Raw genomic sequence first — 23,347 nt, 5'->3', positions numbered from 1 at the left:
GACCAGGTGAGAGTTATCTGTACTAGTGAGGCAATACACACCAGGAACTTGCTCACAGCCCATAAGGCGCTCTGGCAGTAACTAATCGCTGGCAGCTCATTCTGCAGAACTGCTGTTTCAAGTTCCTTCCTGTCTCTTTGTAATTCTCCTAAGACAGTAGCTGAGGCATTGTAGTGTTGCTGAAAACACAAGCCAGTTGGTGAGGTGATGAAGACAGAAGATGGTACTAGGGAGCTGGGTATTGCTGTGAATGGCCTAACCATGCTCCTTCATCTTGATGGAATGTGAACTTTGAATCTCTGAAAATCTGAATTTGGGAAGCAGCTGGAGGGTGTGCTTTAAGTGGGCTTAGTGGACCATACTAGTAGCGATGTGGAAGACAGTGGTACTCAGAGCAATATAGACTGGGAAGGCCCAGATGAAGAGGTTTCAGAGGAGAAGAATATTAGTAAGTGGCCTAGAGACTGTTCTTGTGATATTTTGGGGGGAAATGTGGCCAATTTTTGCCCTTGTCAAAAAATAAAAATGAAAACAAAACCAAAAGAAAACCCTGCCTGAGGCTAAAATGAAGAGTTTTACATTACTAGCATTGGCAGAGGATATTTCAAATGGCTTAGTGTTGACTGTGATGTGTGGATATTAGTGGAAACTCCTTTTGGGTGGGGTGGTTGAAAAAGTCAGCAGACACCTTTTTGTTTCTGGGGTGTGGAGCTCAGGGGCTGTAAGTGGGGCGGGTCCACTTCCTCTTCACCAGCACAGGACTCTGTTTTGGTGGGATGGTAAAACATCCTGTGGGATGGCTGCCATTCACAGATCAGGGTGGTACTCTTTCTTTCAGGTCACGTGCCTGATTCTGCTGAGGGTGGTCTGAGCATTCTCCTTTTTTTTTCCTTACTAATACAGTATTTATTTGTCTTCTCTCTGTCAAACCCTGAACCAAGCACTTCCCCCAGACTTCCTCGGGAGGGTCAGGAAAAAGAGCATAGAGGGCAGACTGCACACAAAAGAACCGTGGGAGGTGGGAGCGGAGACAGTGGAGACAGCTGCTTCACATGGCGAAGAGCATGAGAAAGGCCACCATTAGGCAAAAAGAGCCCATGGCCTCTGAGAGGACAAAGACCAGAATCTCAAAGGATTCTGTTGCTTCAGGGAAGGGTTCCTGGCATAGCCAATATGAGGCTCCCCACAAACAGCCCCAATCCCAGGCCCAGAGCCAGCCACCCCAACTGCAGCAGCTCCAGCCCCCCAATGAACTTGGCGGCTGTGTCAATGTCCCTTGAAATGGTGCTGGTCTGGAAGCTGTGGCTAGAGATGAGCGAGGTCAGAGATGAGCGAAGTAGGAGGCCGTTGCACTGCCCTCATCTGTTGGCACATGTGCTTGCTTCAATTCCACTGCAGAGAGCGGACTACTCAGCAGCTGAGAGGTACTCCTGACCAAGGAGCAGGTAGAGACGAACTTGGAGCAGGCAGACATTTTCAGGGGTGAGGGGCCAAGGCAGGAGAGCTGCTCCCGGGGTAGAGAAGACTGGACAGAACATTCTCCTTGATGGCGGTTCTCATGAAAGAAGTGGCGCGTTTTCACTGATGGGATCTGCAGTTCATGCTCTCCCTGACCCTAAACCTCTGCACCCTAGGCCAGCCCCAATTAAATGTACCTGTTTATGAGAGTTGCCATGGTCATGGTGTCTCTTCACAGCAATAGAAAACCCTAAGTAAGACAACTGCTATGGTTTGACCATGTTGGACCATTCTAACCTTCGTTGAGGCCTCATGTGCTGGTGTACGTCTTTGATCCCAGCACTCCAGAGGTAGAGGTAGATGCCCTTTTGAGCAATCAAAACCAGCTTGAGAACACAGAGTCCCAGAGCAGCCAGAGCTACATAACAGAGAGAGATTGTCTCAAGACCAAACCAAACCAAAACCTCACATTAAAAAACCACAATGCACCAGTGTGGGAACATGAAGCTGAATGGGAGGAGAGATTTAGGTTATGAGGGTTCTGTCCCAGGGAATGGATAAATAGAGCCATAGGAAAGGTGGGCATGAAGCTGAGGGGAGCAAGGGGCAGGGGTGGTGAGTGGATAAAGTGCTCGCCATGCAAGTGTGAAGACCACAGTTAAGATCCAGCAACCACAGAAAACCCAGGTGGGTGTGGTAGTCCTCCTGTAATCCCTGCTCTCTGGAGGAAGAGACAGGGGATCCCAGGGGGACAGGGCTGGACACCCCGTGTTCAATGAGAGAATGTGACTCAGTAAATAAAGACACACAGTGCCAACCTCTGGCCATGCACTAGTAACACACACACACACACACACACACACACACACACACACACAGAGAGAGAGAGAGAGAGAGAGAGAGAGAGAGAGAGAGAGAGAGAGAGAGAGAGAGAGAAAGCAAAACAAAACCACAAGCAGTTTGTGAGTATGTTTGGCTCTGAGGCCAAGTGAGGACACAGTTCATCTAGACTTGCCTTCCTTCCTGAGTTCTGCCATTTGAGGGCATGCCAGCAAGTCCCTCACTGGACACAAGAAGGCAGCTCCTTGATGTGGACCATCCTGGGCTCCACAACTGTGAGAAGCTGACAGGGCTCAGGGGGGATGCAAAGGGACACCTTTGGTTTCTGCATTATACAGATGCTTTTGGACTCCATATTTTAGAAAGAAGTCTGCAGGCTGGTGTAGGCTCAGTTTTCTTCACAAATATATTTTATTACGAACTTATTAACCGAGCGTATGTGCCTTATAACCCGGCTAACCTAAACAATAGGAAAAGAGGATTAAAGAATAACAAAACCGTAAGGAGATCAGGTCTGAGGAATGATTCTCCTAGCGTTGCCAGCAGGAGCCCTAATTCTGCTTCCCTCCAGTGGTTCTCTCTTGGAGCCTCTCAGAGTGGAGAACAATCAGCCAAAACTATCCCAAGCCTCCAAAAGCCCCACCTCCAGTTTTGGGCTCATTTTTATATTTCCTCCCAGAGTCTGTTCTCGGGATCTTTTCAGCTGGCAACCATCACGCTCCCGCACCAGGTGGTTTGTCTTCTAGTAGATAAACCTCACCTGTTCTTACAAGACCTTTCCGATCCAACACTTGGGATCATAACAAAAACAAGTTTATCTCTCCTTCAGGCAGGCGCTGCTGAAAGCTGGGTATGCATACATGGTTAATGCACTGTACCTTCTGAATTTAACCCCACCACCTTCACAGCCCCAACATCGTGGAGGAGTAGAGCTGGACACAGGCAGCAACTGACTAGACTCAGCAATTCAAAGGCAGACATCTGAGGTGGGACATCCAGAGACTGAGGGCAGCAGGAGAAGGATGGCAGCGGGAGAAGCAGAGACAGCGCAGGTCTCATAAATCAACTACTGGAGGGCCAAGGCTGAGCTCAAGAATGGTTGCCCGATCTTGCTGTCCCTCACCTCACCCTCTATAATGGTTACTGTCAAGAGATGAGAGCTAAGTCAGTCTTGGGGCTTCTGTTGCTCGTTTGGGAGCATGGGCCATGGTGCCTTCTCAGCTCTCTGAAGAAAAGCCCAATCTGAAAGGCTCAACTGTGACTCTGCTGCTTAAGTTTTGGGGTGACAGGCTGCATGAACACTGGTCTTGTCACAAAGCCACTTTCCGCTCTCGTTACTTACGCAGTCTAGGGTGTTTTGCTCTAGCAGGACAACATGGACCAAGTGTCAGGTCTTTCCCCAAGTGAGGACAAGGAACACCTTCACAGCTGCCTCTCCTTTCCTCACCACAGCACTCAGCACAGCAAAGACTAGGGAAGAGGAAAACTGGGACAACTAAACACCGGGAAGTTGCTTCAGTAATTGTTAGTAACTCAGAGAGCCTGGTGTGGTCAGAGACAGACCTACAGTGCCTTCAAGTACAGTATTTTGGTGTGGGAGTCAGACACAGGCTTGTATCTGTGGCCACCGTTTACCACCCCGGTGGACTTTCTGTGAGACTGGAATACTTAAGCCTGCCCAATGCATCCTGCTGCCCACTAACAGTGTGCCTTCCTAAGACTTGGTCTTTTAAAGCATGGGGTGTCCAGAGGTCTCTGTCCTTCACCGTAGCCATCACAGAGGGCAAACAGGCTAAGGAAGAGCACCAGCTAGAATGTAGTCTGCACACACTTGCTTGTCACTTTCCACACTTGTGCTCTGTGTGCCTTTGCCTAGGTCCATAACAAGGAACCAACACCAGTGATTCAAACCAACACTGCTGTTAAAATGATGGGTTCATGAGAAGGCCAAAAAGAGGGAGCAGGGAAGAATACACAGGGTATCCTCTGACACCTACTGACTGAACAGCCAGCGTGCACTGCCATGTTCTAAACACCCTGACTCACCATTCTAAAATTAGCCCTATGTACTTCAACAAAGAAAAGCCCTCGTTTTTTGTTAACTCTTCCCAGGTGTTCCGAGATAATGCTGGCACGCTCAGGCTAAACTCTTGCCCCCAGAGGAGACACCAGCAAGCTCCAAGGTTAGGAAAGTCGTCCATGCCCAGGCTGCTTCTCTTGACAGCGGACATGTAGATGTTTGCAGCAGTGCAGCTCTGGGTTCTCCCATACAAGCGCAGACTGACACAAAGCATGGTTTGTTTTCAGCTCACAGGAATAGCCTGGTCTCTTGCTGGGTAAACATCACAGCTTTCCTTCTGGGACAGTGGTTGATTTAAATATTCAGACCTCTTGAAATGAGAAGTATGCCCCTAAATGCCTGCTGACCGGGTGCCCCAGGAATGCCTTCTTCCCTAGTCTTCCGCAGCTTTCCTCTCCCAAGTTGTTCTGCTTCATGCCTTGCTGCTGAAGCTGCCCCTCTGCCAAAGGGATAGGGGTGCTGGAGCAGCCAAGAGTGGGGGTCAGGCCACTGAGGCCTACCCTCAGCTGTTCTGAGGAGCCAAGTAGCTGCAGGGCTCTCCTGGGAGGTCTCCACACTGGTCACTGAGCAGACCCACAAATCAATGCTACACCCCATTTTTGGATGGGATCCATGGGAGCCTAGTCTGCGCTGGAGGCCATGGCAGGCCTGGGACCTAAACAGGAAGTGGAAGGTGGATGACTTTATGATAAGCAGTGGGTGGAGGAAGAGGAATGTGCGCAGCCAGAAGCCAGACTGTAAGGAAAGGTGACAAGAGAAGAAAGAAGAGTCCATGGTTGCTGAGTGTATTTCACCTTGTGCCTTGCATCTTCCCAGATGGAAATTACACCTCTGTTCAAATTCCCACACTAATGACAGAGTTTAGGAATGGATGAAAGAGACAAGGACAAGCCAGGAATAGTATCACACACCTGAGGCAAGTGGACACAAATAAGAGATCCTCCTGGGCAATACTCACTCAGGTGCCAGGTTCAAACAAACAAACAAACGCACAAACAAAGAGCAAACAAAAAGGGGAGATAGAAACATTGCTGGTGAGAGTGTAAACTTGTACAACCACATTGATACTTTCTCAGAGAACTGGGGATAGCTCTACCTCAAGATCCAGCTATACCACTTCTGGGCACATACCAAAAGATGCTCCACTACACAAAAAGGACATTTGCTCCACTATGTTCAAAGCGGCCTTATTTGTAATAGCCAGAATCTGGAAGCAACCTAGATGTCCCCTAACCAAATAATGGATAAAGAAATTGAGGTACACCTACACAGTGGAATACACAGTGGAAAACAAGGAAAGCATGCCATTGTCAGGCAAATGGATTCAAAGGATAATCCCGAGTGAGGTAGCCCAGATCCAGAAAGACATACATGGTACATAGTCACTTATAAGTGGACGTTAGCCATGGAGTACAGGATAGCCATGCTGCAATCGGCAGACCCACAGAAGATAAGTAACAAGGAAGGCCCAAGAGAGGATGCTTGAATGTCACTGAGAAGGGAACTAGAAGAGACGGAGGAACAGGACTGGAGAGGGAGTGCTGAGGGAAACGAGAGTGGGCATGAGATGTGGGGGAGGAGGGATGGGCAGGAGGACAGAGGGCTTACGGAGAGAAGAGGAACCATGGCCTGGTGCGCCTGTGGGACCAGCTGCAGACCTGGGACAAGGTAGGCTGCTGGAGGATATGGAGTTAACTGTAGCTGAGACCCTTCCTAGCGGCGGGCATGGAGACTAAAGAGGCCACCTTCTAATCAGACAGGACACCTGCCACAACCCACCCACAAACACTGACCCTGCCTACAAGATGTGCAGGGATCAAGAAAGAGCAAAGGTACAGCAATAACGCTTTTCAGAAGACGCGGGACCATGTCACCTGTAGAACCAAAGAACGGTTATCAGCAAGTCTTGAACCAAAGGCGCGATGCACCGTTCCACCTGCAGACAGATGTGCATTCACATAATTAAACATTACTCTGGACTTCAAAAGGAAAAGGTCAATCTTACTGTATTCTAACTGAAAACTCCAAATGGTAGCAGTTTAAAGGGCACTTGTTAGTCTCTCTGTAAACCTGTACTTGGTGGACCTAAGACACAAACTCCTCCTCTCCTTTACTCTCAACCTCTCTCCACGCCTGTGTGTGTGTGTGTGTGTGTGTGTGTGTGTGTGTGTGTGTGTGTGCGTGCATATCTGTCTATCTCTTTCTCTCTCTCTGTCTCTCATTTTCACACACACACACACACACACACACACACACACACACACACACACACATCATCTCTCCAGCTCCCTCTCTCACTGCTTGACTGCCTTGCTCTCACTCTTTAAATGCTAAATTGAATTGTAAGAGTCTTTTCTCAGAAAAAAAAAAGAAGAATTTTATCTCAGGTCTTGTCAATTTAGCAAACTTGAGAACCAAGAAAAATGCGCAGTTTTTTTAAAAAAAACACATACCAAACACTTAGAACTTGTTATAAACTAAACTTTGGGGTAGAAAACACAAAACAATATTAGAAAGATCTCAAGTCATGTGACTTGGCTGTTTACACATAGAAACAAAAGCAAGTGTCCTAGGATGGGAGACTCTTAACAGTTTCCTAATGGAAAGCTGCTGGCTCAGGCCTGTGCAGTGACTTCCTGAGGGCCCACCCCAGCCCACACAAACACTTAGGTGTGCAGCATACAGAACATAAGCTTAAGGCAACTGAGAATCACAGAACTGATCAGTTTTCACATGTCACAGAGATACCGCAGGATATTCCTTTATTTAGAAATCCAGACTCACAGGAAGACTATACCCCTCACAAATACCTTTTAATCAAGAAATGCCTGGAATTTTGGCCTGATGGTGGTGGTGTGCACCTTTAATCTCAACCCTCCTGAGGCAGAGGCAGCCAGATCTCTGAGTTGTAAGTCAGCCTAGTCCACAGAGAGAGTTCTAGGACAGACAAGGCTACACAGAGAAACACTGTCTAGAAAAGATATAAACAGAAACACACAAAAAGAAAGAAATGTGTACAAATTACAAACATCACCTGACAACTACCTAGGATTTGAACCACAATTTGGTCCCCTCCCTTCCAGTTTCTGTGAACGACTTCCTGCCTTGCCTCTATCCATACCACAAGAGGAGTGTGAAGTTACTCAGGAACCTCTGTAGAGGTATTAGGGAACAACAGGCTTACACACATCCCCTGTTACGGTGTGTGGAGAAGCCAGAGCAATAGTGATGACTTCCCAACCTTCACCTTGCTTCATCCGCTGTCTCCTGCTCTAGAGGGCTACAGCTCCTGTATCAAACTTCTTCTTAAATCAAGGTGAACTTCTGCTTCCTCCTCTTCCTCCATCATCATCATCATCATCATCATCATCATCATCATCATCACCACCCACCACCATCATCATACCACATGAAAAGTGGGAAGACTGCTGGCCATGAACATCCCAGAAAGGTTATTGGTCAAAGCATCTGTTTTGGAATGTACTGTTCCCCCACCATGCTGATCAATGTTATGTGTCACTGTGGGTGTGCTGTGGTACCTGGCTGACCAAACACTAGTCTAAATGCGTCTGTGAAGCTATCTTACAGTGACAAACTTTTAGTACCATTAGCCTTTTAAGTGACACAGGCTATCTTACAACCGTGAATGGGCTTCAATGAGTCAGGCAAAGGCTGAGGTAAGTCAGTCTCTTGACCCCAACACTGAGACTCTGCCTGTGGTTACAGCATTCCAGGCTGCCTGCTGATTCAGATGCAAAACCATGATACCAATTCTAACACGAAAACTATCCAGCCATGCCATCTGCCCTACAGCATTTGCACTTGCCAGGGATCACAATCTAGTGGATCCAGTTCCTTCACATTAATGCACCTAGCAGTAGATACACAGAGATATGCATGAGTGCATAGACACATCGTAGATTTCTTCCCGGTTTGGTTGCTCTGGAAAGCCTTTTCAGACAACAGCCACAATACAGCCCACTTTCCTACAGTCCAGGCAGACAACATTTGCCGAGCTACTGTGCTGCCGTGTGCCAAGTGATATGGATTACAACAGATGGGACAGAGAGAGGTCCCATCCATGTAGTGTCTCCCACATAACACGAGATGTGTGCGAGGTGTCCGACCTTCTTCACTTCACCAGGATCTCCTCAGAGGAGCCCCAGGTAGCCAGAAAGTTCCCCTCACAAGTACAGAATTTGAAATGTAAGAGGAGGAAGACCGGTGGCTGGCCTGAACTGTCTGGTGTGACTGATCCTGTTCAATATGAAGCACATGGGTATTGCATTGGGCAGAGGAGCCGGGCCACAGCTTCCAATGACATGGTAGATCCGAGCAAATCATGCCCTCTGTCGTCTATCCACCAAAGCAGGAAGCAGCCCCAAGTGACCCAGGGACGGGACTAAAACTGACCTAGAACCGTGCAGCACACAGTGTAAGGTGGAAGTGTGTGGTTACTACATGAGGGACACACAGAAGGACAGCCTGCATTCTGATGGAGGATCGTCCAGAAAAGGCTGAGTAAAGGGCAGAGAAACAAAGGTTCTGGGGCCCACCTGAGAAATCTGGATGAACTCCTGCATTCTTTGTTGAAGGCCATGAAGTATCCTGGGAAGCCCAGCTCCCAAGCATCCCTCAGCAGCGGCAGAGGAAGCAATGACAGGAACTGAGCCCCATTCCTTTCTACGCTCTTTCTTCCTTACTTACCATCTGCCAAGAGGACCCGCTACGTGGCTACTGTGAGTCTCTTCCTCCCCCTTTGTTTTTTTTTAATATTTTAAAATAGCCTTAGTTAACCTGGGGCAGGGCAGATATCAATCCTCTAAACTACCTCCCATAGTGGGGCAGGCATGGGATCCCTGCCTCAATCCCATGCCATCTGCTTTTAACAACTTCTATCAACCTACCTCTCATCCATAATCCCAAATACTTGCTAGTGTTCTTCATCTGGATTTTCCATCCACCCTGCCAGCCATGTGCGTCTCCTCCAGCTAACCCATGGCGGCCTTCCTCTCTTCACTTCAGGTCTCTCTCCTCCTGGCAATCCTTTCTTCATCCCAGAATTCCTCTCTCTCTCTCTCTCTCTCTCTCTCTCTCTCTCTCTCTCTCTCTCTCTCTCTCTCTCTCTCTCTCCCTCCCCCTTTGTTAAAGTTTGCTGGGTGGGGTCTTAGTCCACAGCCCAGAGCTCAAGTCAATCCTCCTGCCTCATCCTTGTGCGTGTTTGACTACAGATGTGAGCCACCGTATCTACCAATACTGTGCTTCCTCATAACAAGCCAATTTCACAGGGGAAAGCAGTACTTTTACTGGATGACATGAAGGCACATGGCAGGCAGATCTGGGCCATGAGGACGTTTTTCTAGAACCAGAGATAGTGTCCTGAGCTACCATATATGCTTCCCTCTCAAAAAGGTGCACGCAATCACACACAGAGCTCACGAGGAAAGCAAGTCTGCCCATGGCCAGGAGTAAAGAGACACCTTCCTCACTAAAGACTATGGAGAACATCAATTCTTCATTTCACATTCAGTCTGGAGAAATTATGCAGCGGGTAGAGGAGGTCAGGTGTAATCTCTGATCTCCTGATGCCATCAAGGACCAGCCCACTTTTTCTGGCATCCACAGTTGACATGAGCCAAATGTAGCAAGGCACTCCTGTATCTTCCTGAGAGCAGATATCCCCAGAGCCCCCAGCAGATACTCTTTTCCATTCATGTTGCTCAACTCTGGCCACTCCCCTATTCCTCTGCCTATTGGGAGCCAGTAGAATAGATGGTGGCAGCAGTCTTCCTTGAAAGGTTTGGCATGGCTGGCTCTAAGTAAGACTTTCACCTCCTACCTACCCTCAGGACTCAGCTGAGACAGGATGCCTTCCCCAAGGCCATCTCTGGTTTCCTTCACACCGTCTAGACTGGGGTTCTTCCAAAGGATCCCACAGCATCCTGTATTTCCATCTACCCCACCCTAAGGCCATTCAGCTGTCAAGGTATGGTTATCTGTAGGTCTAACTCACTGGCCTAGGATTCATGTGAGTGGACAGCTAGTTTCTTTGGTTCACCCTTTCCAGACTAGCATAAGTATGGAGAACTCCAGACCCTTTTATAAACATGTCATTTTTTTTTCAGCCTTACAGAATTGGGGTGGCTTGAACAGGTATGGCCCCTGTAGACTCATGTGTTGGAATGCTTGTCTCAGAGGGAGTCACAGTATTAGGAGGTGTGGCCTAGTTGGAGGAAGTGTGACACTGTAGGGGTGGGCTTTGGGGTCTCCTATACTCAAGCTCTGCCCAGTGGAGAACACAGTCCTCCTCTGGCTGGCTGCAGATCAAGATGTAGAACTCTCAGCTCCTTCTCCAGCACCATGTGTGCCTGGATGCTGCCATGCTTCCTGCCATGATGACAATGGAGTAAACCTCTGTATGAAACTGTAACCCAGCCTCAATGAAATATTTTCCTTCATAAGAGTTGCCTTGGTTGTGCTATCTCTTCACAGCAATGAAACCCTAAGGCAATAATCCACATTCTCCCACACTGCAATGGAGGAAGGCCCCAACACTCAGAGCCTGAGATTACACAACGAAAAGAAATAGAATTCCAGCCCGAGTCAGACTGACTCCAGATGCCTGCGCCTTTGCTGGTGAGGCAAGACCATTTCACATTCTCTGCCTCCTCAGAAGTCTGAGGTACTAAGTAATCTTGAGGCTGAGAGGTCAGGCAAGAAAGGCCTAGAGGCTAAGCCCAAGCAGATCCTGTAACTCATGTGGCAAACATTTTCCATCCTTCCCTCAGGCCATCTGTGCTCTCAGTGCCTGGTGTGCTGCCAAATTAACCTGGCCTGTCCATGCAGCCCAAACAAACACAGCCAGGTCCTTCTCCCCTTGAACAGCACCCCAGTGTGGATGAGGAGAAAATAAGTAGCTAAGCAAGCAAATGCTCCACATATTGAGATGATGAAAACTGCAAGTATATTTGTGTTCAATTTGAAAACCAAGATGGTAAATGTTATCTTCCCTATCATTCCTTTCTGCGTGTGTTCAGGAAATAAATTTATATCATCTGAAAAGGAACAGAATTCATCTAACCATTTTGGTTAAATAATATTAGCTCACTTCGCCAAGAATGACAAAATCTCCCATCTGTAAAAGGCAATGTGTGCTGAAGTGTGGTTGCCCAGCAGGTAATTAATGGCTTAGAGTTAGCATTAGGGTTAGGGCTCAGGGCAGCACATGGACAGGCAAGTCTGTCCTGACCCTGCCTCACAGGCCTTCCCCACGAATGGTTCCTACAAGGATAGACTCTGTCATACCAGGCCTAGAATACGCCAGATGTGCTTCTAAGAAGTGTCTCTAGAAAAGAACCTCAAGTCAATAAATGGCCAGTAAGCCTAACATTAGTGTGCAAGAAAATGCGACAACGAAACGTAGTCATTACCTTTGGGAGGTCATGCACGTGCAACCAGAAGACGCGCATTTGCTGGATGCTGGTGGCTCCTGTTGTCAATACCAGGAGTCAGGAGCAGAAGCAGGAGGATATCTGAGTTGGAGGCCAGCATGGTCTACAGCGTGAGTTCCACAACAACCAGGGCTACACGGAGACACCCTACCTTGAAGTAAAACAAAACAAAAACCAAAAGGGACACAGACATGAGATATGGAACTACACTGGTAGCTGATAAGGAAAGGTGCAGGGAAAAGCAAAGGAGAGGGGCAAAGCAGCAGGAGGAAGACATGGTCACTTCTCCCCAGTGCCATGCTCTGCTCACCAGTCCCTAATCTCTGCGTTTGCATCATAGATCCCAACACCCGTGGCCTGTGTGAGACCTACACGTCTCACCTACAAAACAACAGCATCAGAGTGGCCAGTGTGCATTCACCTCACTTGTCTTCCCTGAGGACACAGTGGTTCCATCAACCCCATAGTCAATGGAACCAATCCGAAGCAGTGAAGCCAGTCTGACGAAGCACAGCTCTGTGAAACAAACAATCAAGGAGGAAATTTGGGTGTGCATCGCTTCCAGTCCCTTGAAAACAGAGTGGGGAGGGAAGACACAATGCTGACCATTGCCCTGAGTGAACAGGAACTCCAGAATCAGATCTGCTATGGCCACTCAGAGCAGATGGTGTCCAGCTGAGAAACAGCAGTCACAGAAGACAAAGGGCTGTTTGGCTACTGCAGTGATGTCACGTGCATCTAGACTCTGGGCCCTGCAGGGGGGAAAGGCACAGGCACTCTCCGGGTGAACAGAAAAGCAGCCTTGGCTTCCTATATTCATGTGTATATCCTGCAGGGTGATACTGCTCAGAGGACTCCAAATCTTCAGGGCAGGGACCTGATGTGAAAATGACAACAAAACGAGTGACAGTGTGAGGCAGAGAGGAATGGATCAGCAAGGAGGCTCCTAGTTACTTGAATCAAGAAAGGCTTATGCCTGGGTGAGGTGGGATTCTGTTGTACGGGTTGCAGTGACCATATTTGACATCTTGCAGATTTTTTCCATGAGACAACATGTGCCTGTGTGTGTGTGTGTGTGTGTGTGTGTGTGTGTGTGTGTGTGTGTAGGGGAGAGAGAGAGAGAGAGAGAGAGAGAGAGAGAGAGAGAGAGAGAGAGAGAGAGAGATATCTTGGGGATATGAAACACAAAATTCTTTTATTTTTCATATACACACTATACAAATAAGCTATAGGTAATTTATACAAGTTTATACTGATAAAGTTATGCATCCTAAGTGAAGTTCAGTGCAGTGTATATGTGTGTCTTTCTGTCTGTCTGTGTGTATTGAACACAGGGCCCCAGCCATACAAAGCTCACCCTCCACCACTGAAATACACTCTCACCCTGGCCTCCATTGCAACATGCTGCCAGGAGGAGGCTCGCTGTGGAATCTTCTGTCCGTGGTTCCACACTGGTGCTGGGGAAGCTTCAGGATCTGGAATTTGGGGATTTGGCAGCCTCCAGTGAGATGTGTTCAGCAGTGTTGCTATCCTCCCTGCCAAGGAGGTAACTGGACATCACAGAGGCTCAGGCACTCACTGCAGGTCACACAGCTAGTTGTTGATGGTGAACACTTTTTAAAAAAATTTAATTTGCTCATTTTACCTCCCGTTTGTAGCCCCCTCCCTCCTGTTCCCACCCTCTCTCCATCATCCCCCCTTTACCCTCCCTAGTCCTCAGAAAGGGGGAGCCCTCCTCCCCTATCACCTGACCTCAGCCTATCAAGTCTCATCTGGACTACCTGACCACTTCTTTTCAAACTGTGTGTGCTATCAGCCACAACAATAAGTCCTCTCATCACTGCCACCTACTGGCTTTAATTTGCATACACCATCTTTTTTTTTTCATTTTAAAAATTATAATTTATTAACATTACATCCGATTGTTATCTGGTAGCTCTTATCTTCCCATTCCTACCCTCTGCTCTCTTCTCCTCCCCTAGACCGGTGATGTGGAGGCTCTTCCCCCCACTGTCTGACACAATCTATCAGGTCTCATCAGGATAGCCTGCATCACCTTCCTTTGTGTGCCCTCAAGGCCGCCAGTGATCAAATCTCAAGCACCAGAGTTCATGAGAGGTAGTCCCCGCTCCCCCGCCACACACATGGAGAATGAGCTGTCCATCTGCTAATTCTGAACAGAGAGTCTAGGTGCTCTGCATGCATTATACTTGGTGCATCAGATTGTGCAGGGTCCCCAAGTCCACATCCCCCAGCCTTGATGGTCTCCCTGTGAAGCTCCTGACCCCCACCAGGTATCCCCCATGAAACATGTTCACTCTTCCATACAACTCTCAGTGCTCTGCCCAGTGTCCTGTGTGAGTCCCAGGATCTGTTCCTAACCACCACTGGGTGGAGTCTCTCAAAGGACATCTATGTTGGATTAATATCCACTTATAAGTGAGTATATGCCCCTGGTCTGGGTTATCTCATCGAGGATTTTTTCTACTTCCATCCATTTGCCTGCAAATTTCAAGCTGTCCTTGTCTTTAATATATGAGTAGTATTCCATTGTATGAATGTACCACAGTTTCTTTATTCATCCTTTGGTTGAAGGACATCTAGGTTGTTTCCAGATTCTGGCTATTACAAATAAAGCTGGTTGAACATAGTTGAGCAAATGTCCTTGTTGTATGGTGGGGCGTCTTTTGGGTGTATGCCCAGGAGCACACACCATTTTACACTTAGCAGCCATCTCTCCAGCTACAATTTCTCACCATCTGGTAATGTTGGACACAGACTCTGTTTTGGCAAAGGACTGTCACTTGAGAAGGCAGCTATTCCTCGCAATACACAATGGGATCCCCACCCTAGACCTGAACAAATATCTTGGGTCTCAAATGCTGGGTAAAGATTATGGACCGCTGCCATTGTCTTGACGATCTAGTTCACTCCAGTGTACAATTTTCACAGTAACTCAATGAAGCCAGTGGTTCTGTAAAATAAACCAAAACAAAAAACAAACAAAAAAAATTATTGCTAAGATGTTTCCTTAGATGCCAAGATCATCCAGGTAAGAGACACTGCCATTTGGACAAAGAGCTGCCGAAATTGTTCTCCTTAAAACACAGGAACCCTTTTTGCTGTCTGTACCCTGAGAGGCTCAGCCATACGCAAGCCCCTACTTGTCCTTTCTGGACAAAGCCAGCAAAACAGCCCCACAGAGGTCAGCGCACACACACACACACCAGCACAGCACGGACAGCCTGGGTCAATATAGAGAAACCATATTGGAAAGGTGGGTGGAAACTAATGCTCATTCACAATTTCCCATTCCACAGAGGTCTACCGCCCAGGACCAGCTGTCCTCCAGCAAACAGGGCAGCCCTGTATGCCTTCTCTCTCTAGCATCTCCTGCTGTGGCTTGCACTTGAGGAAAGCAGTCTAATACTTGCATGCTGACACAGAAATCATAGGCCTTTGTGTGTTTCTGTTCTCTCTCTCTCTCTCTCTCTCTCTCTCTCTCTCTCTCTCTCTCTCTCTCTGTCTCTCTCTCTCTCTCTCTCTGTGTGTGTGTGTGTGTGTGTGTGTGTGTGTGTCTAAGTCATATCCTGATTCTTTGTCAGGAATCCCAAAAGAGTTTCTCTGACTGTTCTATTGGGAAATGTTGTCTTCACTGCAAACAGTAACTCCTCAGTGGTGCTGTCTCACACTGCAGAATGGCATCTGGGCTGCCTGGCTGACAATGCCAAGGAAACAAGTCACCTGCGAGCTTGAACACACATTTGAGACCAGTGACATCATGGGTGGCTAATAGTACCTACTAGAAACTTTATTGCCCCTTCTCCAAGTCAATTGCGATCCCCAGGAAGTTAAAGAGAAATGTCACACAGAGATGGTCCAACAGTGACTTGGACACTGAAGGGATGGACCTCCTGGTTTAAAACAAGCATTTCTCTCAGAAAGCGCCATTCAGGGTGGCCAAGGAGGGATCCTGGTCCAGACCCTAATGCTCACCAGGCCTGTGCTAAGAGCTTCTCTCTGTTTCCCATCTCTTTTCCTTCACCTGCCCTAGCTAGGGAGGCTCCCTCCTCTTCTCCCCTCAGCACTCTTTCCCACGTGGCTCCATCTGACATCCCTCCCAGCTCCCTCCCGCCTTCCTTCTTCTCCAGCCCCTCCTGCTCTCCTTCTGATGCTCTCTCGAACCCTTTGCTCTCCCATTCTCCCTCTGGGTCGCTCTGGGTATCTCACAGGTGTTTTGCCAATGAACCAGGCCCTGCAGTCTGACTGTCAGAGGACCCTTCCTTTGCTCAACCCTGGAAAGGCAGCTTGGCTATCAGACATCAAGAGGAGCAAGGGTCTGCTTCTTTTTTTTTTCTAGGGCTTCCAGCTGTGTCGTTAAGTTGCTTGTGTGGGATGGTTCCACTTTCTTCTTAAAGGCACTTAGGGCTATGAATTTTCCTCTTAGCACTGCCTTCAATGGCTTCCACAAATTTAAGTATGCTGTTCCTTCATTTTCATTGAATTGCAGGAAGTCTTCTTTTTCTTCTTTATTTCTTCCCTGACCCAGGTGTCATTAAGTAGAGAGTTATTTAGTTTCCATATGTGTGTGGCCTTTTTGTTATTTCTGTTGTTGTTGAAGTCCAGCCTTAGACCATGGTGATCTGACACATGGTATTATTTCAATCTTCTTGAATCTGTTGAGGCTTGCTTTGTGACCTACTATGTGATCAATTTTGGAGAAGGTTCTATGGCGTGCTGAGAAGAAGGTATAATCCTTTGTGTTTGGGTGAAAAGTTCTGTAGATATCTGTTAGATCCATTTGTTTCATGACATTAGTTAATGTCGTTATTTCTCGGCTTAGTTTCTCTTTCAATGACCTGACTTTCACACAAACTCTGGTGCCCCGTATTTGACCATGTCCCCTGGATGGGGAGACCTGGTGGCACTCAGAGGAAGGATAGCAGGCTACCAAGAAGAGACTTGATACCCTATGAGCATATACAGGGGGAGGAGGTCCCCCTCAGGAACAGTCATAGGGGAGGAGAATAAGGGGGAAATGGGAGGGAGAGAAGAATGGGAGGATACAAGGGATGGGATAACCATTGAGATGTAACAAGAATAAATTAATTTTAAAAATGCTAAAATAAAAAAAAGAGGAGCAAGCTGCCCTCTGGAGGCTAGAGATCCCTCATCACAGCTGTCTGGGTCTGCAGGCCAGGCCATTGTCTCCCTGGGAAGGAGGGCTTCAGAGAAAAGGGAGATGCCTGTGCTGCAGCCTTAATCTCAGGGAGGCTGCAGTGGTTTTCTCCTCAGGAGTGGTAGCATAGGGGGTCACAGCCCTCACTGTCCAGCTCAGAGAAGGCAAATTTCTATGGAATCCAGACAGCATGCAGCAGCCATCATCAGTGACCATTTTCCTGGGGCGAACGTAAGGGCCTCAGGGATGACATCACAAGGGGGATCCTGAGCACCTAGGACAGGTCTCAGGAGGCTGCAGGTCAGTTGGGGTCCACAGAGAGCAGGTGAAGAGGAATCTGTGCTCTTTGGGTTTCCTAGTTATCTTTGTGTGGGCCCCAGAGTTCACAGGGAAATGAAAACCAAAGAGGTATAGGAGTCACACTAAGGCCTCCAGATGTGGGGATCCAGTGTCTGGGTAAATTTGCTGTTTGCCTTTTAGTTTCATATGACAGAAGTCAGCTGTAGTGGCATATAGGATGGGCATGGAATCAGGGGACCTCTCAGCCCAGATAGTTTAGGGGTACAAACTTCCCACCTGAGTGGATCATCCATGAGAGGAAAGGACAGGATGTGGAAGGCCTGTCATCCAGGAGTACTGTGAATCATGACAGGAGAGTGCGTGCACATCCAGCTCAAGCATCAACTTTAAATCACAGCTCTCACCTCAGAGGGAGCATGAGTGTTTGTTCTGCAGCCAAACAGAAGAGACTGCGGTCCAGGAGTTGGGTTGCTCGAAGGTCCACGTGGAAGTGGTTTCATGAAATTGTTACAGTGACAGAACAAAGAAAGTTGAGCAGAAACGCAAGTTAGAATATGTCAATGGTACTCTCGCCTAAAGTCTCAATAGGATGTCCTCTCCTCTGACCCACTTTCTTGGTAAGTAAGGTTTTTCATGGGATGTATCCCTTGGACTAGTGTTTTGATATAAGTGAGTATATACCGTTTGTCTCTTTTTGCTTCTGGGTGAACTCACTCATTATGATAATTTCTAGGTCAATCCATTTGTCCACAAATTTCGGGAATTCCTCGTTTTTAATAGCTGAGGAAATAACAGGACCCACAGGGTCCTGGAAACCTACAAGAAGAACTTTATGACAGGCAGATCTGGGTCCTGGGGTCCTCCTCAAACTAAGGCACCAGCCAAGGAGAAATAGGCAGTAAACTTCGAACCCCTACCAAGACCTAGCCGACGAACACGATATTCTCCACTGTTGAGTGGAGAGTGAGATCTGATTCTCACGTGAACTCTGGTGCCCCTTTTCTGACCATGTCCCCTGGATGGGGAGGCCTGGTGGCACTCAGAAGAAGGATAGCAAGTTACCAAGAAGAGACTCAATAATCTTAGAGCATACATAGGGGGAAGAAGTCTCCCTCAATCACAGACATAGGGGAGGGGAGAAGGGGGGAAGTGGGAGGGAGGGAGGAATGGGAGGAAACAGGGGAAGGGCTAACAATCAAGATGTAATATGAATAAATTAATTAAAAAAAAAAAAAAGAATATGTCAATGGAAACATCAGAGAGGCATGTTACATGTGGAGGAACAGCAGGCACAGACCTCAGCTTTTATGTGTTGTGTTCTCAGCCCCTTTGTAGAGAGGAAGACGATACTATTAATACATTCCAAAGGTTTATGGGGATCCTAGGTCCAACAGAGAGGTGGACAAGAATGTCTCTTCAGGGGACTAAACATAGCGCAAGGATGGTTTTCATTAGGAACTGACCTTACTATAGTCCAAACTCTCCAGTTCCTGAAGCTTTACTGGGTCAGCCAGCTTCAGTGGACACAGCTTCTCTCCAGGAATTCCTATTCACACAAGCCTCAATTCCAGCTACAATGATGAAGGGCGATCCATTATGCCAGACAGTTACCTGAAAGGACCAGTGTGACCTGTTCCTCACTAGGCCTCAGTGCAGGGAAGCAGGTGTGAGGCAACCTTCTTGATGACACTGAACAAACACGCGGGGCATGCTTCATAACTGCGCAAGCAGGCACAGGGACCTGTGTTCTGGCTGTGTTTTGTTACATGGTCTTACACACCTCAGGCTGGCCTCAAACTTGCTACGTAATCAAGGATGACCTCCTGCTTCCAGTGTCCACTCTCTGGATTACAGGTACACATCAGCACACTGGGCTTGCTATGGCTGGGGAAGGAACCAGAGCCTGCTTCAGAGTAGGGAGGACTCTACCAACTGAGCTGTGTCCACAGCCCAAGTCTTCTTGATTTCTCTCGGGAGGAACTTACTCATAAATAAATCCTCATACTTCTGAAAAACTGGTGTTTTCCTTGCCTGAATAAAAACAGCAAAACTGAGTATTATCCTGGGATATCTTTCTCATCTCCATTCTTACAAACAATGTAACTTCTGTCCTCGTAATGGATCCCCGGATGTCACACAAGCTAGACAGGCACTCTGCCACCCAGGTAGCTTTAACACAGATTCACACAAGGTAATGGACCCATTGCTGGGAAGTAACTGTGTGGTGGAAGTCCTGGTTAGCAGTGAGACCCCAGTTTGATGGACAGTACTGCCCTTGTTCAAAGGAAAGGAAAGGGAAATGTGGTGACTGAGCCCTAGGGAGATCAAGCAGCCACGTACGTGCTCTGTCAGTGTGACCTCAGTCATGTCCACCCTCCTGGTGTTCAATGATACTAGTGACTAGAGTCACACAAGGAATAAGTGATGCGTCCTTGACTCAGAGCCAGGGGTCTGTGCTTGGTGCCTCCCTGTGGCAGCCACATGTTGCTGCACTCCAGGTCTTCCCGTCCAGTCAGTCCTCTCCTAAGCTCCAGACTTTTTGAGCCAACTGACCACCCTCAAACTGTGTTGCATTCGGGAAGCACCAGGACAGTGGACATGACTTCTGAGGGGACCCAGTGATAGAAGCTGGGGTCACGAAAACCCTCCCCTACCTCCTGAAGGGGAGGGCTAGCTACAGAAAGGAGTTTAGAAGCCTCCAGATGAGGTTAGTGTTTCTCAGACATAGCCTGATGGGTTTTAATGCTCTGCACGTTGATCGTACACCCTGACTCTCTTCAGTTTATTACTTTGCTGTTATTATTTCAGAAAAGGTTCTGTCGTCGTGTAGCTCAGGCTGGCTCCAATTTGAGACTGTCTTCCCTCAGTGCCCTTCCCTCTTTACTTCTCTTTTCACACTGTCAATATTGGTGTATATTGGTGAAAATGTCCAAAGAAGATCGTATGCAGGGATACAGGTGAGTAAAGACAGACCTTTTTACCCGATGAATACCAGCTCATAAGGGTCACCTCAACCAGATAGAAGCAGAGAACTTTCTCCAATCAAATGAAACCCGTTAGACCTTCTAACTATTGTCATCATCATCACATAATAACAGGTAGACATCAAGGAACCACGTGGTGGGGCTGTGCAGGTGGACAAAGGTAAGAACTGGAGGATGGCGATTCATGCACGAAATGCCATCTTCAGTCACGATGTGACTCTTGCACTCGTGAACTCACGGGAGCTGTGGTGACCTGCACAGGACGAAGCCAGTAGAAATTCCAGCATGTGTAGAGGAGGGCCTCACTAGACCTTACCCCTAGCTGAGGACCTGTTGGTGATGGTGACTGGAGAGGAGTCAGTGTTCTTTAGGGGTGTTGTTCGTGCTCCGGTGCACAGCCTAACGCATACCATGTGCAGATGGACATCACTAATTAGAAACAATGATGGATTTTAAAAGAAAGAATAAGAGGAGTAAATTTGGGGAGAAGATATATCAGGGTGTTTCTAGGGGAATGGAGGGTTTATGTTGGAGTGGCTATGATGACAATGCACTTTATATGTGTGTCAAAGCCTCAATGAATAAGGAAAAGAACTTTTTTTAAGGGAGTAATGGTTTGAGCCCCATATGTTTAACCCAAACACAATCGTCAGCCCACACCTTCTGCACGACTCCCCCTCCCCCAGTGCTGCCTTCGAGGCACCAGCTTCCTTCTTGTTGCTTAGGCTAGAGGTGTGGAGGCATCCTTCATAGCTGCTTCTCTCCACCAGCCCCACCCGCCCCAAGCCCAGCCAGTTCCTCCCACTCCATCTCTCTATGGGAGACCTTTACAAGTCTCTCTACCCATCACTGCAATTACATCCCTAGTCCACATTTACCTAGTGTGGGGGATGCGGAAAATTTGGCAACAAAAGAAAAATTTGACCATTCAACAACAAAACCTAATTTAAAGTCAAATGTGGAACATATCCAAAGTATTTCTGGTAGCCATTGCCCCAGTTGTACCATGAGACATCACTGCAGCCTTGGTTCTGAACATGGAGTCTGTAATTTTGTACACGCCATCGATCCGTGCTGCGATGCACCATCAGAAATATGTGAAGCACCTCTGCAGTACTCATCACTAGCACATGTTGTTATGCTACCAACTACAGTGTGTTACTTTCCATTACAGTGCGTTACTAATCATTGCTCAGCATTAAAGTACCAAATGTCTTTGGATTATATTGTGTTAAAGTGCTTGTTTTTTTTTTTTTTAAATGACTCAATTGCTGACGTGGGTAAAACTTTTTAAATGGATAATGCATTTTGACTTGGGATTAGGACAGTTTTCAGCAATTTCTGAAATGGGTCTGAAGCGTACTTCTATTGGGCCATTTTATACTACATATTTACATAAACCTGAATCCTCAGCATTGATTATGAAATCAAAATGTCAGTCAACTCTGAGAAATGTTGAAAATGTTCTAAGTCCTGCAGATCAAGAATAAATTCTGTATGTAAAAAAATAAACAAGCACTTCCATTTCATTGTTGTTAGACAATGGGCCTGCCCCCCATTAGATGCTGGTCACTGTAAGCTGGCCAGACCTCACACCCTGAAGAAATCAACCCACGCCCTCCACCTCCTATTCTCCATAACCCTAAGAGTTAAGAAGAAGCCAGCTGTGTTCCCTGTTTCCTGTTGGGGGGATAGAGGTGATTGTGCTCACAGAGAAGCACCAGGCAAACCAGGAATGTTAAGCATGCAGGGTTGTCTCTTCAAAGCAAGAGATTTATAACCTGTTTTCTGCCCAGAGGCCTAGGAATGGGTGTGGTTAGTAGCCTGGTGCCCTTTGTTCTATCCGTGGGGCCAGGCCACATCTGGCTCACCCAGACTCTTACAAATAGCACTGGAACTGGTTAACAGCCTAGATGACTCCTCTGCTATGTGTATGACCACAGCCATGCTGGATCCTCCCCAGGCCCTTAAGTTAACACATGCAGTCTCTAAAGATCTAATCTTTGTGGAAGAAGTGACTTGGACTTTGAAAAGAGTTTCAGTTAATTATGCCCTGAGCTTCACAGTGGATACAGGAATGTGTTACACCAAGGTGCTTTTCACCAAATTGCACTGTACTTAACTATGCCTAAAATAAACTCAAAATTTAGAACCAGCAGTGGCTACTGAGTAATGTTGAACCAAACTTCCTTTTTGTCTCAATTGGATTGACACTCTGATGGTCATGGCATTTGCAGAGAACCCCCCCTACACACACACACACACACACACACACACACACACACACGCACGCACGCACGCACGCACGCACGCACAGAGAGAGAGAGAGAGAGAGAGAGAGAGAGAGAGAGAGAGAGAGAGAGAGGGAGGGAGGGAGGGAGGGAGGGAGGGAGGGAGGGAGGGAGAGAGAGAGAGAGAGAGAGAGAGAGAGAGAGAGAGAGAGAGAGAGAGAGACTTTTACAGCTCCTAATTTATGCTCCTACTCGGTCTTAGCATGCTCCTTGCCACATGGGTGATACCATATTGAACTAAAGTGTGGTACAGACCCCCCTGCTAAGCTTTGAATGGGTATAACAGTCAGACAGTTTCCCTTGTTGAGGAGATTTCTCTGAAGCACCACCACCACCCTGTTATTTACCCATGATGGCTTCCTTTATGTTTACTTTAAGCTGTCCCTTGTAAGGAGTCTTCTTTCCAGGCTTTGAAGGGAAGCCTCTCTTTCCTTTAGGGGCCCATTCACGGTGGCTCTGATATAAGGTAACATCCTTTTTAAATGCTCGCCCACTTGAAGACAAAGTCATGATCTTATGGCTTTTCCTGGTAAGGCTCACTCCTTATAAGGCTTTTCCTCATTCTTGTTTCAACTCCTTTCTGTAGCCAGCACATCCATAGCCCTGTTCTCTAGCATATACCAAAAGCTGTTTCCTAATAAATTTCTTTATGATTTTACCATCAGTAAAAGTTAGACTTATGTACCTTTATGCCCAGAGTCACATAAAAGTTTCAGGCCAATGGTGGTCGGTAGTAGGCAAAAGTTAGAGTCCATGTCTCTACC

General features: G+C 47.5%; 1 protein-coding gene and 1 pseudogene across 2 annotated transcripts in view; one reads left to right on the top strand and one right to left on the bottom strand.

Annotated features, from left to right (window-relative positions):
* CLDN34 (claudin 34) overlaps positions 1–23,347 on the top strand; it is a 163,742-nt gene that overhangs the window by 116,920 nt on the left and 23,475 nt on the right. The window lies entirely within an intron of this gene.
* On the bottom strand, positions 714–1,696 carry LOC311601807 (ATP synthase F(0) complex subunit C2, mitochondrial-like; annotated as a pseudogene). Its single transcript has one exon. The product of its transcript is annotated as an ATP synthase F(0) complex subunit C2, mitochondrial-like (transcript).

Source organism: Acomys minous, assembly GCF_964271855.1.
Source record: "Acomys minous genome assembly, chromosome: 7".
In the NCBI taxonomy this organism is placed as follows: Eukaryota; Metazoa; Chordata; class Mammalia; order Rodentia; family Muridae; genus Acomys; species Acomys minous.
Note: the sequence above shows the minus strand (reverse complement) of the source record. Positions and strands in the feature narration are given on the sequence as shown.